The 16,826-nt window shown below is 29.6% G+C and overlaps 1 pseudogene; it reads left to right on the top strand.

The window, feature by feature from the left end:
• Positions 1-30: 30 nt before the first annotated feature.
• Positions 31-4,539, top strand: LOC110671541 (cucumisin-like; annotated as a pseudogene).
• The last annotated feature ends 12,287 nt before the right edge of the window (positions 4,540-16,826 follow it).

Genomic DNA, 16,826 nt, shown 5'->3' with positions numbered 1-16,826 from the left:
GGAATTTCCTTTTCTTTTTAAATTCGTTTAATGGTAATTAATAGTAAAATAAAATTTACTTAATTAAACAATAAAATTACTAGTTATTTTATTAATGTGTTGCGCGGCTTATTTTTTTTTATTTTAATATATAATTTAATATTTATTTTTATAAAATTTTATATTTTAAAACCATACTTTAAATTTTTTGTTAATGATAAAATTCTTAATTAATTATATTAAATACAATTAAATTTTTAACAACTATATCCTATTAAAATTAAATTAAATTTTTATTTTTAAAATATTACCAATTATTTTTCTCAAAATATTCTTTCATAAAAATGTAACAATATAATATTTTTAGGATATAATTGCATTTTAAAAAGACAATAAATTATTAGAAATAATTTGTCCATAATAACTATAATAATAAATATGCTAAAAAAATCTTAAATATTATGGTAATATTCAAGAAATAATAATAATAATAATAATAATAATAATAATAATTATTATTATTATTATTATTATTATTATTATTATTATTATTATTATTATTATGTCAAATAATTTCTTAATGACAAATTCAACATGATGAGCTAATTGGAAGCTTTGCAATGGCTTTATATGTATTCCAGGGGTCTGGCCAGAATCTGAGAGCTTCAACGATGAAGGAATGGGTCCTCCACCATCTAAATGGAAAGGAAAATGCCAAGGCGAAGGCAACTTCACCTGCAACAAGCTAGTCTTTTTTCTATCTCACTTCATATCTAAATTGCAATGCTTCACTCCAGGTCAGTAGCCCATGAAATATTTGAAATTGTAGTAAGATCATCGGAGCCCGGTACTACAACAGTGAGAACTGGTATTTTGAGACTAACTTCAAATCCCCTAGAGACTCGAAGGGATACGGAACCCATACTGCTTCAATAGCAGCAAGGCGGGAGGTGTAAGGGGCAAGCTACTTTGGTTTGGCTGAAGGAGTTGAAAGAGGCGGAGTTCCATATGCAAGGATTGCGGTGTACAAAGTCTGCTAGTCATTTGGATGTGCTACTGCATATATCCTGGTGGTATTTGATGATGGCATAGCCGATGGTGTTCACATTTTATCAGTGTCCCTTAGTGCTCCCTGGGCATTCCCATATATGGAGGACCCAGTTGTTATTGGATCCTTCCATGCCATGAGATATGGTATATTGACTTCAAATTCTGCTGACAATTCTGGACCTTATCATATTCCATCTCCAATATCGCACCCTGGACATTGACAGTCGCTGCCAGCACCATTGACAGGAAATTCATTGCCAATGTTGTGCTTGGCAATGGAAAAGTCTTCGCTATGAGTTTACGAATTACGATCGCAATTACACTCTTGATTAATAATAGATGTCTCGATTATTTTTTTTTCTGACTAATTTTCTTTTGTATTTTCGTTTGATAATTTAGGGACTATCCATTAATAGCTTTGTACTCAATGGTACATATCCATTGGTATGGGGAAGAGATACAACAAACTAATCTGAAGGTGCTGACCCTGAAATTGCAAGCTATTGCTTTCCGGTTCCTTGAATTCATACATAGTTCAGGGAAAGATTGTTTTCTGTGAAACCATCTAGGATGGTGATCATTTTATATAGGTATTTTAGGGTAGTTTTACATTCATTTTACCCTTTTTAGTTTAGTAATTTTATGCTTTTAGAGCTTATTTTAGTTAATTTATTAATTTTATTTTCATTATATTTGATTTTTAAAATTTTAATGTTTCAGATAGGTTTTAATAAGGTTTAAAGGCAAAAAGGTCTATATAAAAAAAATTCAAAGTGATTTGGAAGTTTAAAATAGTATTGAAAATGAAGAACATTTGCTTAAGGAAGAAGACCAGCCGAGATTTTCAAGGGCTTCAACATGCCCCATGTTGAAAGTTGTGTGAAGATAAGAGTCAGCCAGCAGGAATCCACATGAGGCATATAGATTTAAAACTGGATCGTGTAGACAGAGATTTTGGAACAAAACTTACCGAAAGTTTCAGTGACTTTAACATGCCTCGTGTAACTGGTCGTGCAGGATCTAAAGGCTCCTCCTCCGAATCAATATGAGGCATGTTGAAAATAACTTAAATCAACATGAGGCATGTGGGATAACGCTGATAGATTTACTGACATGAAAAAATTTTCTCTTTTCACACCTTTTACATCTTTTGTCTTTATCTCTTTAGAGACCATTTTTAGGGCAAAGCTTGAGGGGATATATAAGCATCATATTCTCATTCTTACTATAAGGAGAAAGAGAGAGAAAAATTAGAAGAAGGAAAGAAGGAATCACGCCATTTTCTAAAGGAAGGACACCTGCAGAGTGACGTTTCCAGCTTCCATTTTCAGAGATTTAGATTCTCTTCTTCTAGGTTCTTTTATTTTTAGTCTTATTTTCATATTTTCTTGCTCTATTACATATTTTCTACTTATAAATACAAGTATAAGTGAGTAGATACTTAAGATTTCAGAGTTAGGTGTAATGATTTAAATTTTATTTGTGAATTTGTACTAGTTTTAATTAGATTTTAGTATATATAAGTTTGATTCTTATCTTGTGTGCTTATTTACATAACAATTGTTAGTACCTTTTGAGTTTTGTTCTTAATCTTAGATTGAAGGACCGAGAGGTGAAAATCTATGATAGATAATCAAGATAATGAACTTAATCATCTAGTGTTAGAAATAAACTAGTGGATTAAGAGGAATTTCAAGTTGATTAAAGAGCTTAAAGGGTTTTGGGTAATTAAATATCGCATGAGAATAGAGTTTAGTTTTCTTTAAAACACTCTTTAGTTTGCTTAAAAGAAAAATTAAAGGAAATTAGAATCAACTTCCTTCAAACTTCTATTTCTCTTAATTTTGGTTTTGTCTATCTAAATCCTAATGAAATTTACTTCATGAATTCAACTCTGAAATCAATTTTTACCATTAATTAATCAAATATTTAATTACTTGCTGAAATTTAGTAAATTAGTATAGTGCTCATAAATTTAATTGCTTTTTTCATTATAACTACTTTATTTTCCTAATTTAATTTGCTGCATCTTCTACTTTTTGGCACGCATTATCGATAGTCTAAATAATTATGACTTTTATTGATATATTTTCTTTACTACTTGAACGATCCGAATACTTGCGGAGTACGCATCAGATGGTTCAGGCATTTTGATCGTTGATGGTGTGGGCACCATAATGGCCGACTCTGAGTACAACAAAGATTTTGCTTTCGGTTACCCCTTGCCAGCAACAGTAATCACTACAGAAGATGGCCAACAAATTTTGGATTACATCAAATCCACACAGTAATTGACATTCTTTTTAATTTGGTCTCCTGTATCATTATTCACCAATTTATTGGGATATATGTCTAAAAGCACATGTATACTTTCAGGAATCCAGTTGCAACTATTCTGGTTGGTGAGACATGGAAGGATATCATGGCAGCGTCCATTGTATCATTCTCTTCTAGAGGACCCAACCCTATCAACCCAGACATTCTCAAGGTAATCATCAAGACAACTGTACAGGATTTGTTTTTTTTTTTTTGTGACTTTCTTTGAGGGCTTGTATTGAAATATATTACTTGGGTGATGCACAGCCTGATCTCACGGCCCCTGGTTTGGACATCCTTGCTTCCTGGTCTCCTGTGTTTCCACCTTCCATTTACTGGGGGACACCAGGAGTGTAAACTTCAACATTCTCTGGTACATCCATGTCTTGCCCTCACGCTAGTCCTGCTGCTGCTTATGTCAAGGCTGCCCACCCTGACTGGTCTCATGCTGCCACTAAATCTGCCCTCATGACAACAGGCGATGCCTTATAAACTGAAATGGCTAAAAATAACTTGCTTTAATTATTATCCTCATTAATTAGTTATTTGATTCCATTGAATAGCTTATATCATGGACTCAAGGAAGCATCCAGATCTTGAATTCGCTTATGGGTCACATTAATCCGCTGGATGCAACAGACCCTAGACTTGTTTATGATGCATCTGAAGCAGATTACATTAACTTCCTGTGCAAGCAGGGTTACAACACTACCACTGTTAGACTGATCACCGGGGACAACAGTCGCGTTTGCAGCAGCACGAAGCCTGGAAGGGCCTGAGATCTTAATTACCCGACTTTTGCCCTTGCAATTGAAGACGGGCAACCAATTCAGGGAGTCTTTACAAGGACAGTAACAAATGTTGGGAAACCAAATTCAACCTACATGTCAGCATGTACATGCCAAGCACAGTTACTATAACCGTGGAGCCCTCTGTCCTGTCATTCTATGCCATTGGAGAGACAAAAAATTCACAGTGAAGGTGTTTGGTCCAAAGATTGCACAGCAGCCAATTGTGTCAGGTGCAATAATGTGGAAAGATGGGACGTACGTGGTGAGAAGCACACTAGTTGTATACAACATGCTGCCTGGTGCTACTTATATTTCTCCTTACTCCATGACCAAGCCACAGAAAACACCCAAATTCAAAGGTTCTTCCGTATATCATAAGAACGGCATCCTCAGACGCGACTAATTAAACCCATGTTTGTACTTCAAATGGCATGTCACTGCTTTACAACTTTGAGGATGAAATAAAATAAAAATAAGACTCGATCTCTCTACCGCTAAAGGGAGAGATTTTCCTTTTAAATATTTTTAGCTACTTAATTTTGCTCAGTAGTGTTTATCTGGCTCAAAAATTAGATTTTGGCATGGAGTTTCTTTTTTTTTTTTTTTAAATTCGTTTAATGGTAATTAATAGTAAAATAAAATTTACTTAATTAAACAATAAAATTACTAGTCATTTTATTAATGTGTTGCGCTGCTTATTTATTTTTATTTTAATATATAATTTAATATTTATTTTTATAAAATTTTATATTTTAAAAATATACTATAGATTTTTGTTAATGATAAAATTCTTAATTAATTATATTAAATAAAATTAAATTTTTGAATAATCCTATTAAAATTAAATTGAATTTTTATTTTTAAAATATTATCAATTATTTTTCTCAAAATATTCTTTCATAAAAATGTAACAATATAATATTTTTAGGATATAATTGCATTTTAAAAAGACCATATATTATTAGAAATAATTTGTCCTTAATAACTATAATAATAAATATGCTAAAAAAATCTTAAATATTATGGTAATATTCAAGAAATAATAATAATAATAATAATAATAATAATAATAATAATAATAATAATAATAATAATAATAATAATATTATTATTATTATTATTATTATTATTATTATTATTATTATTATTATTATGTCAAATAATTTCTTAATTTATGATTTATATTTTATTATTTTTTTAGGTTTTGAGTTTATTTTTCTAAAATTAAATTTTTTATGCTTATCAGTAATTGCAAATCTTCATTGTTTAATTTTCCTATATAATATTTTACATTTTTTAAAACAACATTTATTTTTTTATATAAATCATTGAAAAGTTACACGATTAATATTATATCTCTTTATTCTAATCATTTGATTTTCAAACACTAGAAATATGGTCTATAATTATGCATACAATAAAAAATATTTGAAAAATAGTTTATTATTATAAATATAAACATAATGGATTTGAAAAATAAAATGTAATAAATAATTAAAAAATAATTATACAAATTTAAAAAAATAAAATAATTAAATAATCGATATAAATAGGTAAAAAAGTAAGAGATTTTATTAAGTCATATACTCAATATTCAAGAGAAATAAGAAATAAATTTATTTTTAGTATTAATAAATAAATTGTTTAATTGTAACTGATCTAAATACTATTTTATTTTGAATTTTCGATTTTGATAAATAATTTGTATTATATACCAATCAAAGGATTAAAAAAAAGCAAAAAAATAAAAATAAAAATGTTACAACTTTAAAAAAAGTAAAATGGATAAAAAGGAAAAGGAAGATGAAGATTTAAAATTTTAAATTAAAGATAATAAATTGAATTTTAAAGTAATCAATATTCATGCCAAGAGGATATTATTTGATAATTTATTAAGCCATGTATATTACAAAATGTGACACATGACAAGTTTTTAAGTGTATTAATAAGCTTATACAGTATTTTGCATTTTTTTTAAAACAACATTTTTTTTCATATATACATCATTGAAAGTTATACAGTTAATGGTATATCTCTTTACTCTAATCATTTGATTTTCAAACACTATATCTTTTATAGGAATGCTTATTTTTGGAATTATAGTCTATAATTATGCACACAATAAAAAAATTTGAAAAAAAAAGTTTATTATTATAAATATAAACATAATGGATTTGAAAAATAAAAAATAATAATTAGTTAAAAATAATTATGTAAATTTAAAAGAATATAAAATAATTAATTATCGATATAAGCAAGTAAAAAAATGAGAGATTATAATAAATTATATACTTAATATTCAAGAGAAATGAGAAATGAATTTATTTCTAGTATTAATAAATAAATTATTTAATAGTAACTGATATAAATATCATTTAATTTTGAATTTTAAATTTTGATAAATGATATGTATTATATTTTAAATTAATTTATGTATACCAATCAAAAGATAAAAATAAAAGTAAAAATAAAACAACAATAAAAATGTTACAACTTTGAAAGAAGTAAAATGGATAAAAAGAAAAAGGAAAATAAGGATTTAAATTTTAAAATTAAAGAGCATTAATTAAATTTTAAAGTAATTAATATTTATGCCAAGTAGATTGTCACGACCCGATCCCACGGGCCGGACTGGTACAAGGACCTAAGCCGGCGTAAAGCCTCCAAGGTCCATAGTAAGCCTTATTATTCTCAAATCCATAACCAAAACCAAAAACTGAGGCCCAACATGCACATAAAATAAAATAAAATATTATATTTTTATTCCAGCCAACCCAATCCGATAACCATAAAAAATTAATGCTAGGGGAGTCCAGCTCAACCATGTTATCATCGTTTACAAACTATTTAAATATCATAAAAATTTTTCATTTATTAATACCAAAAACTTAAATTAACTCAGTCCCTGACAAAATCAATTCTACTGCTAGTACATGCAGAGTTCTAAATTACAAATTAAGAAAATAATAATACAAATGAGTAGCCGCTGGTGCACCTATGAGAAAAGGGAGTAGGTTATTTTGAAAAAGAAATTTTCCAGTAGCTTGGAAAAATAGAGTGAACAGGAGTGAGCGTTTAACTCATAGAGTAAAATATTGATTTTATATACAATTTCTATAACTATCTAGGGCTAATGCAGCCTTAAAAATGAAATACAACATATATCAACACATTCAATCAAGTTCAAACAATATTCACACAAAGAATAATTTGGAGCACTCACACACCTGTGTGTCACATCAATCAAATATATATATATATATATGGGAGCTGATCCCCTACACAGCTCTCTTAATTTCAATATCTACCAGTGAGATCAACTCGAGCCGGACTTTCTCTTAATAACCCAAATGCAGGGGGTCAGCGAGATCAATTCAAAGCCGTAGTCAACCCAACTTATCACAAAAAAGACTGGACCCCAAGCGAGACTAACTCAAGCTGATCTACCTGTCCTACCCACATCCAGCACCACACCTCACACACGCCAACACACGCACACATCTCCAAATTACCCTAAGGTGACACCCACATCAATTTTATCAAATAATAATGTAACACAAAACATGTCTATAATAGTTATATACATATAATTATAAGTGAATGCATGAGCATGCCTTGTATATATAATAATATTAAAATTATAAATAAAATCAATATCTACTCACAGTACATCAGAGACTACTGAGGCGGCTGAGTGGAGAAAGATGGTTGTCCCTACTCACCTAAACAATTATATTAATAAATTTGTCAGCTCTAATACAAAATAAGAACTTAGAAAGTCAAAAGATACCCTACTTTATGCCGAAAATCTAACAAAGTTTTTCTTATACCTAAGACCTACCTAACCTACAAAGTGATTCAAATCACACTTCTAAAATCACAAGCCCCATATCCACATCTCATCAACATCATATGGCCCCTCCTGGGCCCTCCAAACCAAGCAAAACTCACAAAATCAGAAAATTTAGTTATAGCCCCTAAAACTGGCATTTTGCAAAAATCATTCAAACTAGCTCTAAAAATTCTAAAATTATGCCTTGCGGTCTTTAACAATATTATAAGGATATTGCAAAAGGAATCACAATTTTCTGACTACTCATGAATATTTTATGAATTTTATTTTAAATCTGGTATTAGGCAAAAATGAACAACTTGGAGTTTGGGTTTACCTATGCCAAATCTGACACCTGAAACATGTCCGAAATATCTGAAAATGCTAAGATCGACTGTAATATTGACTATGTTCCAGGACAAGCCACCGAGCAGCCGGATCTGGTTGAAAACTCGGTCTCAAGCGCCGGTGAGTTATCATCGATCCGATCACACCTAATTGAAGCCCAAAAATTATCAATAATTATCATAAAATTATTTTTAATTTTTTGAGAATTGAAAAAGCCCGAAAATCTCACTAAGCGATTTAGATCGTTCGATTATCATCTTTTTCAAATAGTATCCGATCGAAGCGGGGTCGGTCCCACCTTGAAGGTTTCATCGCTTTGAGTCCATCGGTGATCTCGAATTTCCGAACCGACGATTGGATCATTGAAAAAGTGGCCTGAAAGTTGTGAAATCCATATATTTTTCTCTCATCTTTCTCTCACCAGATCTTCTCCCTTCGGCCACCTTTGGAGGCTAGGCTGGTCGGATCTTGAAGCTTGTTGTGCCAGGAGTTGAACGGGCCCAGCCTCGTCGGAAACAACCACCGGACGACGTCAGAATGAGGCTTGGAATTTGCTACCTCAAGCACACATTCATCCCTCTCTCTCTTCAATCCCGTGGCTGTGGGAGGCTTTGTCGGCGTTCATGATGGCTGGAGGATGGCCAGTCGATGATGGGCTACTGGGGGAGACGGCTGGACAGTCGGCCATCTGTGGGTTGCTTGGGTCGCAACCGGAAAATAAAGGAAAAGAAAGGGAGGGAGAAGGAGTCGGCGAGAGAGAAAGCTAGGGGGGGGATCTGCTACACAACGTTTTGAAATCTCTTTTGTTTTTTAACTTTTAATTACACTATTGATCCTCGAACTTTTTTAGTTTATTTAAATAAGTTCAAAAATTCTTTTTCAATTAGGTTCCAAATGCAAATTTGTGTATATTTAAAAAATAAAGAAAATATGATGATGATAATAATAATAATAATAATAATAATAATAATAATAATAATAATAATAATAATCATCATCATATTAATAACAATTTAATCAAACCTTAGAACTAAGATTGACAATAATGAAATAATATATTTTGATAATTGATTTAATATTAATTTATAAAACTAACCATTTAAATTAAAATTTGGACTATTAAATAATTTATAAAATATGTTTAGAAATAACATTAAAAAAATATATATAAATGAAAGTTTTACAAAAACTATAAATTAGTTAGATAATATTAAAATGCTATATAAAAATATGAAATTTATATTTTAAAAGTTCAGGTTATTACAATTTTCCCCCCTTAAGAAAAATTTTGTCCCCGAATTTTTGAACGAACAGGGGATAAAAGAAAAGAAGGTTATTGGGATAGGTACGAGCATTTACTCCTCCAGTTATGCAGAGATGGTTAAAACACTTTATTCTTCAAACTCTTCGTATGCTATAGACCACGTTATACTGCTCTCTGACTCTACTGTAGTGTCCTAGCTGTCATCATCATTTCGTAGCGAAACACTTACCTTTATTATTCATTGACTTTTTTTTCTAATATCTCTAGTACCCTCTATGCTTTCTCTGCACTCTAAGGTAATAACTTGTAATATTAGTCTTTGTTCTATTCCATTACAAATCTCTTTGGTACAAAGATATGACTCATACTGCCTATTTTGCAATGACTCGTGAAGTGTCCTTCTGAAATAATCACTTTTATACGTACCTTACTTGAGATCATTACTAATTTTGTTGGCCATTGAAACTTTAGTAAAACTTTTCTCCATGCTCAAAGCTCCTATATTTCTCAATTCCATGATATTATGAACTTCCCACTTGCTTTGTGTCACTAATAAGATTTTTGTACCAACTCCTACCTATCCCCTATAACCAATTATGTAGAGCTGCATCCAAATGTCGAACATCCATATTCTATCTATCAATATTAGAAAGTGGATTGGGTCTCTTCTCTGACCTGACAAAAGTCTATATATTCCCAAGCCACCTAGTCAATATAACTTATCATATCCTACTCCTTTTCTGAAAAGAGAGTTTCTTAACTTCTGCTTGAAACTTCTTACTATTTGATGTGCTTCCTAATACATTGGTACTTAAATCGAGGCTCCATTATTCATTTAACTAATCATTTACCATAACTTGTTTTAAACATCTCTTAGTGTGTTCCTAGCATACTTATTCTTCTTATTCTCATCATTGTAACCAACTCTACCAAGCTTTTCTTCTGTCCTTTAAATCTTATCCACTTCCTTTTCCTGTTTTTACTATTGTTGATATCTTTCCAACCTACTGTACATATTTTTTAACCTTTGTCCTGTCTTGATTACTAGTTTCATTACTTCTGAAATTCTAACCTTACAATTGGCTCCTACCAACACATCCTTCACATTTATGTAATACCTGTAATTGACCATGGAAAATTCTTCTTGTATCTCTTTTTCCAACTTGACCATCAGAACATTATCATTCCCTACTACCCTTTATAGGAAATTACTCATCATAATTAGATAGGAGCCCTTGAAACTATAGTTTCAACTGAACTAACATGGATGTGGGAAATATGTGTTATGCTATAATTCCAAATAAGATATTTTATGTGTTCATTCTCCTTAAAAAAGCCACATATACTGCCTACAGCTCTCCAAACTTCAACCTCAAATTTATCCATCAGCAATAATTTCATCAACTGAAACTCATCCACAAATAGTACTTCCTCCAGCTTATAGTTCAAAAGGGTTGCAAGTGCTGGTAATCAACTCGATTTAACTCCTGTCACTACTCTGATCGTCCTTTCATACTGAATATTAGGTACATACTTACCATCATTTACTTTTAAGGAGAATGCGTACGAACTTGTACCTACCAAATTCTTAAAAACTACGTCACCTCAACACAATTTCCCTTGCTTATGTAGTCTTCTAGAGCCAAAAGCATGAGCTAAACTTGAAGAGAAAGAGAAATCTCCTCCTACAGTCAATAGCACACTGTGGTCTGTAGAATAATATTCAACCCATGTCTCTTGGTCTTCTTCTTGAAATTTCATCATCTCTTTCTATAAGATATCAGCTACAACAATCCTTTTATTGTACCACCGATTTGCCCGATATATCATCTTAAGATTTACTATCTCTACTTATACTCCATATTACCTTTTTGTTCATCTTGCCTATTTGAACCATTAGGTTTACTTTTATTTAACTTACTACTTATTAATTCACTCATTTGCCTAATAGGATAGTTCAAGACACCATTGCACATCCTATAACCTTTGCTTGCTCTGGTTGCATTCCTTGACTAACTTTCCTCACACTATTAGAAGTTTAAATAGATCTTATCCCAGTGCTACCTACTTCATCTTGGGAATAGGGATAGACAAAGTTTGATCCATATCCTGTAACTCTGAACTCCATGTTTTGGCTCCTGATACTACCAGATCTATGACCTGCTCTAAGTCCTACACTTTTGGATCCTATATCTTGACAACTATCCTCACTCATGTAATCTCGTTCTGGGCTTTCTAATATTGCTTTTTAGTTCATCCTATTTACCTTGCCCAGGCAAATTCAGTTATAGCCCCTAAAACTGGCATTCTACAAAAATTATTCAAACTAACTCTAAAAATTCTAAAATTATGCATCGCGGTCCTTAATAATATTATAAGGCTATTGCAAAAGGAATCATAATTTTTTAATTACCCACAAATATTTTATGTATTTTATTCTAAACCTGGTATTAGGCAAAAATGAACAACTTGGAGTTTTGGTTTACCTATGCCAAATCTGACACCTGAAATGCGTCCGGAACTTCTAAAAATGCTAGGATCGACTGTAATATTGATTATATTCCAGGACAGGCCGCCGGGCAGCCAGATCTGGCCGAAAACTCGATTCTGGGTATCGGCAAACTATCATCATCCAATAGCACCTAAATGAAGCCCAAAATTATCAATAATTATCATAAAATTATTTTTAATTTTTTGGGAATTGAAAAAGCCTAAAAATCTCACAAAGCGATCTGAATCGTCTGATGATTGCCTTTTTCAAACGATGTCCGATCGGAGCGGGGTTGATCTCACTTCTAAGGTTTCATCGCTCAGAGTCCATCGATGGTCTCGAATTTCTGATCCGACGGTCGGATCGCCGAAAAAGTGGCCTGAAAGTGGTGAAACCCATATGTTTTCTCTCATCTTTCTCTCGCCGAATCTTCTCCCTCCGGCCACCATTGGAGGCTAGGCTGATCAGGTCTTGAAGTTTGTTGTGCCAGGAGTTGAACGAGCCTAGCCTCGTCAGAAATAACCACTAGATGACATCGGAATGAGGCTTGGAAGTTGCTGCCTCACGCGCACGTTCATCCCTCTCTCTCTTCATTCCAGAAGTTGTGGGAGGATTTGCCTGCTTTCATGATGGCTGGAGGATGGCCGGTTGGTGCTGGGGCTGCTAGGGGAGACGGCTGGACAGTTGGCCGATGGTGGGTTGCTTGGGTGGCGGCCGAAAAATAAAGGAAAAGAAAAGGAGGGAGAACGAGTTGGGGAGCGAGAGAGCTAGGGGGGGATCTACTGCACAACAATTTGAAATCTTTTTTTTTTTAAACTTTTAATTACACTATTGGTCCTCAAACTTTTCAGGTTTATTCAAATAAGTCCAAAAATTCTTTTTCAATTAGGTCCCAAATGCAAATTTGTGTATATTTAAACAATAATAATAATAATAATAATAATAATAATAATAATAATAATAATAATAATAATAATAATAATAATAATAATCATATTAATAACAATTTAATCAAACCTTATAACCAAGATTGACAATAGTGAAATAATATATTTTGATAATTGATTTAATATTAATTTATAAAACTAACCATTTCAATTAAAATTTGAACTATTAAATAATTTATAAAATATGTTTAGAAATAACATTAAAAAAATATATAAATGAAAGTTTTACAAAAATTATAAATTAGTTAGATAATATTAAAATACTATATAAAAATATAAAATTTATATTTTAAAAGTTCAGGTTATTACATAGATATTATTTGTCAAATTATTAAGTAATGTGGCTTATAAAATATGATACATGGCAAGTTTTTAAGTATATTAATAAACTAAATGACTTAATTTTATAAGTATACCAGCAACGCTAACGATGTATGCATTCACATATGAAATAAAATTAAGTTTGAGAAAATAATTAATTTTATCATTCTATGGATATATATGGGCAGAAAGAGGATTAAATATAGAGGGTAGCTAAAATTTAAATAGTCATATCATGTTTGTTATTAACTTGTCGCTTAATCCAAAATAGAGACACATTAGAATCCTGAATTTAAATATGTATAAAGATATTTTTAAATTAACTAGTTTTTCGACAATCTGTGTTGCACGTTGTTATTTTCATTATACATATACTTGTGATTTAATTTTTTTATATATATAATTTTATGTTAACTTTTTATATATCATATAATATAATCATAGTATTATATAATACCATATTTTATTATTTAAATTAAAATATTAATTTTAATGTTATTTTAATTAATTTTATAGATAAAAATATTTATTAATTTAAAATTATTAATTTTTATTGAATCATATTTTTATAAAGTTATGTGCTATAATAATAATAAATAATGTAAAGTAATAAAAAATAATATAATAATAAGTTTTAAAAATATAAATGGTGAAAATGTTTAAAAATTAAAATAAATTAATAAAAAATATAAGTTAGCTTATTGAACTAAATTTATTCAAACTTTGTTAATTTACTTTTTTAAAAAGAGTTTAATTTGCCTGTATTTTTTTTTGATAATTTAAAATAATATTAATTTGCATAATGAAATTGAATAGTTAGATTAATATGAAAGAAATTTATTTATAAAATTAGAAAATAGTATAATTTTTAAAATTTATTCGTAGTTTAATTCATTATCATTATAGATTTTCATTTTCATTGTATTAATATCTTGAAATTTTATATTGTCATATTATTTAATATAAATAATTTAATATTTATTTAATATATTTAATAAATATTTTAATTTTTTTAATTATAAATTATATTATATATGTTATAAATACATTATAGATTAAAATATAAATATAAATTTAATCATGCATTTTAATTAATTCATATTAATTATATAACTAATAGTTTCAAGTAGTCATTTTTTTTCTTTTTCCTTTTCGTATCTTCCTCTTGTTTTTATTTATTTCAAAAATCTAAAATATAAAAAAATAAAAATAATATTGAGAGGAGCCTATTTTTTCACATAAATATATGCAAAAATATAATTAGACTTTCTTATAACCTTATAGTCAAAATAAACAACTTAATAAGGTTGACTAATAAGTTAAAATAAAAAATATGTTCATAAATATGAGGATATTAACAAATTAAAATTAGTCTACATTTAAACTAGATAGACTTAAGAAAATTAAAATATCATACAATAACATGTAAAATGCAATTTTATGTAAAAATGATATTAATCATTTCAAATATTATAGGATGCATTAATATTAATCATTAAAAAAATAGGAAAATCGATCTATCTTAACATATATAAATATCATTGAATATGCAAGGATATTGGTTTCGGTTGATATTAGTAATAATATCAAAATCCTAGTGATTACATCCATATGCAACTACTCTTATAAGAATGATACTCGTGACATACAATAGCTCAAAAATTTAAATATATATAAATAGATTTTGCCCGTTGGAGGAAAAAAAGACACATAAAATGTAGTGAAGAAAAAAAAAATCACATTATAAGTTAAAATTAATTATGCTTGAGTCTTATTGTACAAAAATAGAGTGTGTAAAGGTAAAAGCTATCCATTACTAATATTTTAAAAAATAATTATAAATTTATAACCCGAATGCCAGTGGAAGTGCTAACTAGAGTGGTCAGAGCACCAATTCTAGGTAAAATCGAGGTGTAGATGACTTGGTAGAGATTGTAAAAAGGTACATATTTCTGACATGGCGGTCAAGTCAAGAAGAAGAATAGAGCTAAAGAATAAAATAGTGTAGACCCTTATTTGGTGATTTATTATGAGTATGTACATTGAGACCGTAGGGAACCCGATGATGAAAAAATTATATGACTGTAAGATGTAATTGGAGGCATGGAGCTGAATTATTACTTGGGTAACATCATCTTGAAAAAAATAATAATAATATATTTTTTTGGGAAATTAATTTAATTAAATTTAAATAAAATTTTGTTTTGTTTAAATTTAATATGGGTAGTTCTTAAATAGACCTAATTAAGTTTAATTGGGCCCCATGGGCCTAAGAAAGCCTAGTTAGAAATTTTAAATAGGACCCATTTAATTTATTTTCTGAAAATTAAAATAAGAAAATATTTTTTTATCCCTCTCCCATACAAACTCTCTCCCCACTTGGCCCCACTCTCTTCCTCACTCTTTATTGGAGTTGCCCCCTCTGCCTCTCTTCCTATTGATTGAAACACCTCACCCATATCCCAGTCTTACCCAAATTCTGCAATCCCAGTTGTTTAAGTTATCTGAACCTTATCACCCTAGGACACCAAACCCTATCACACCTCTCTACCAAAACCCTATAAATACCCTATTGAGAGAGAAGAAAAAAAAAGGAGAAAAAAAAAGAAAGAGGAAAAAAAAGGAAGAAAAAAGCAAAAGCGAAAAAAAAAAAGAAAGAAGAAAAAAAAAAGAAAGAAAAAAAGAAGAAAGAAAAAAGAAAAAGAAAGGGGGGAGAAATATTCAGAAAATTTAGAGCTATTTAGAGATATTTTGGAGTTATAGGAAATTTAGAGATATTCAAAAACTATTTTAGTTCTTTCTTATTTCTTTTCTTTTCTTCAAGAAGATTTTCTTACAATATTTCTTGAAGGTTGGTTTTTGTTATTTTTTTTTCAAGATCTATACCATTTAATATTTAATTATATGTTCTTTGTCTTTTAATTTATCTTGCATATTCATGTGGATCATGTAATCATGTTTAATTTGAGGGGATACACAACTCTACACATATTCAGTTTTCTATCTCTCATATTTTTATTATTTTTTATTTTTTTTAATCTGTAAAAATTTTAGTAAAATTATATTCATATTTTGCATGAGATTTTATTAATTTTAGGCTCAAGGATCATTGAAAAAACTTTTGTATTTTGTAAGTTATGGTTGTTTGAAGTTAGGGCTCCTATAAAACCCAATTTGTAGCATACCCAAATTTTGAAGCTCATATCTCCCTTGTTTTTTAATATTTTTGCGTGAATCTAGCATCTAAAATTAATTTTAGAATCTTATGAATATTTTTCAATTAGTTTTACATTCATATCTATTATGGTTGATGAGTTATGAATTTTACAAAAAAAGTAGTGCAATTCTGTCACTCAAAAAAGTTACGATTTGTGTAACCATTTGGCCAGGGTTTTGTTTTGTTTATAAATTTTATGATCTTGTATGATGTGTTGGCTTTCTTTTGTAATTTTTTTCATGATTTTTAGGCATTTCTAACTATTTTTTG

Source organism: Hevea brasiliensis, chromosome 9 (genome assembly GCF_030052815.1).
Source record: "Hevea brasiliensis isolate MT/VB/25A 57/8 chromosome 9, ASM3005281v1, whole genome shotgun sequence".
NCBI lineage: Eukaryota > Viridiplantae > Streptophyta > Magnoliopsida > Malpighiales > Euphorbiaceae > Hevea > Hevea brasiliensis.
Note: the sequence above shows the minus strand (reverse complement) of the source record. Positions and strands in the feature narration are given on the sequence as shown.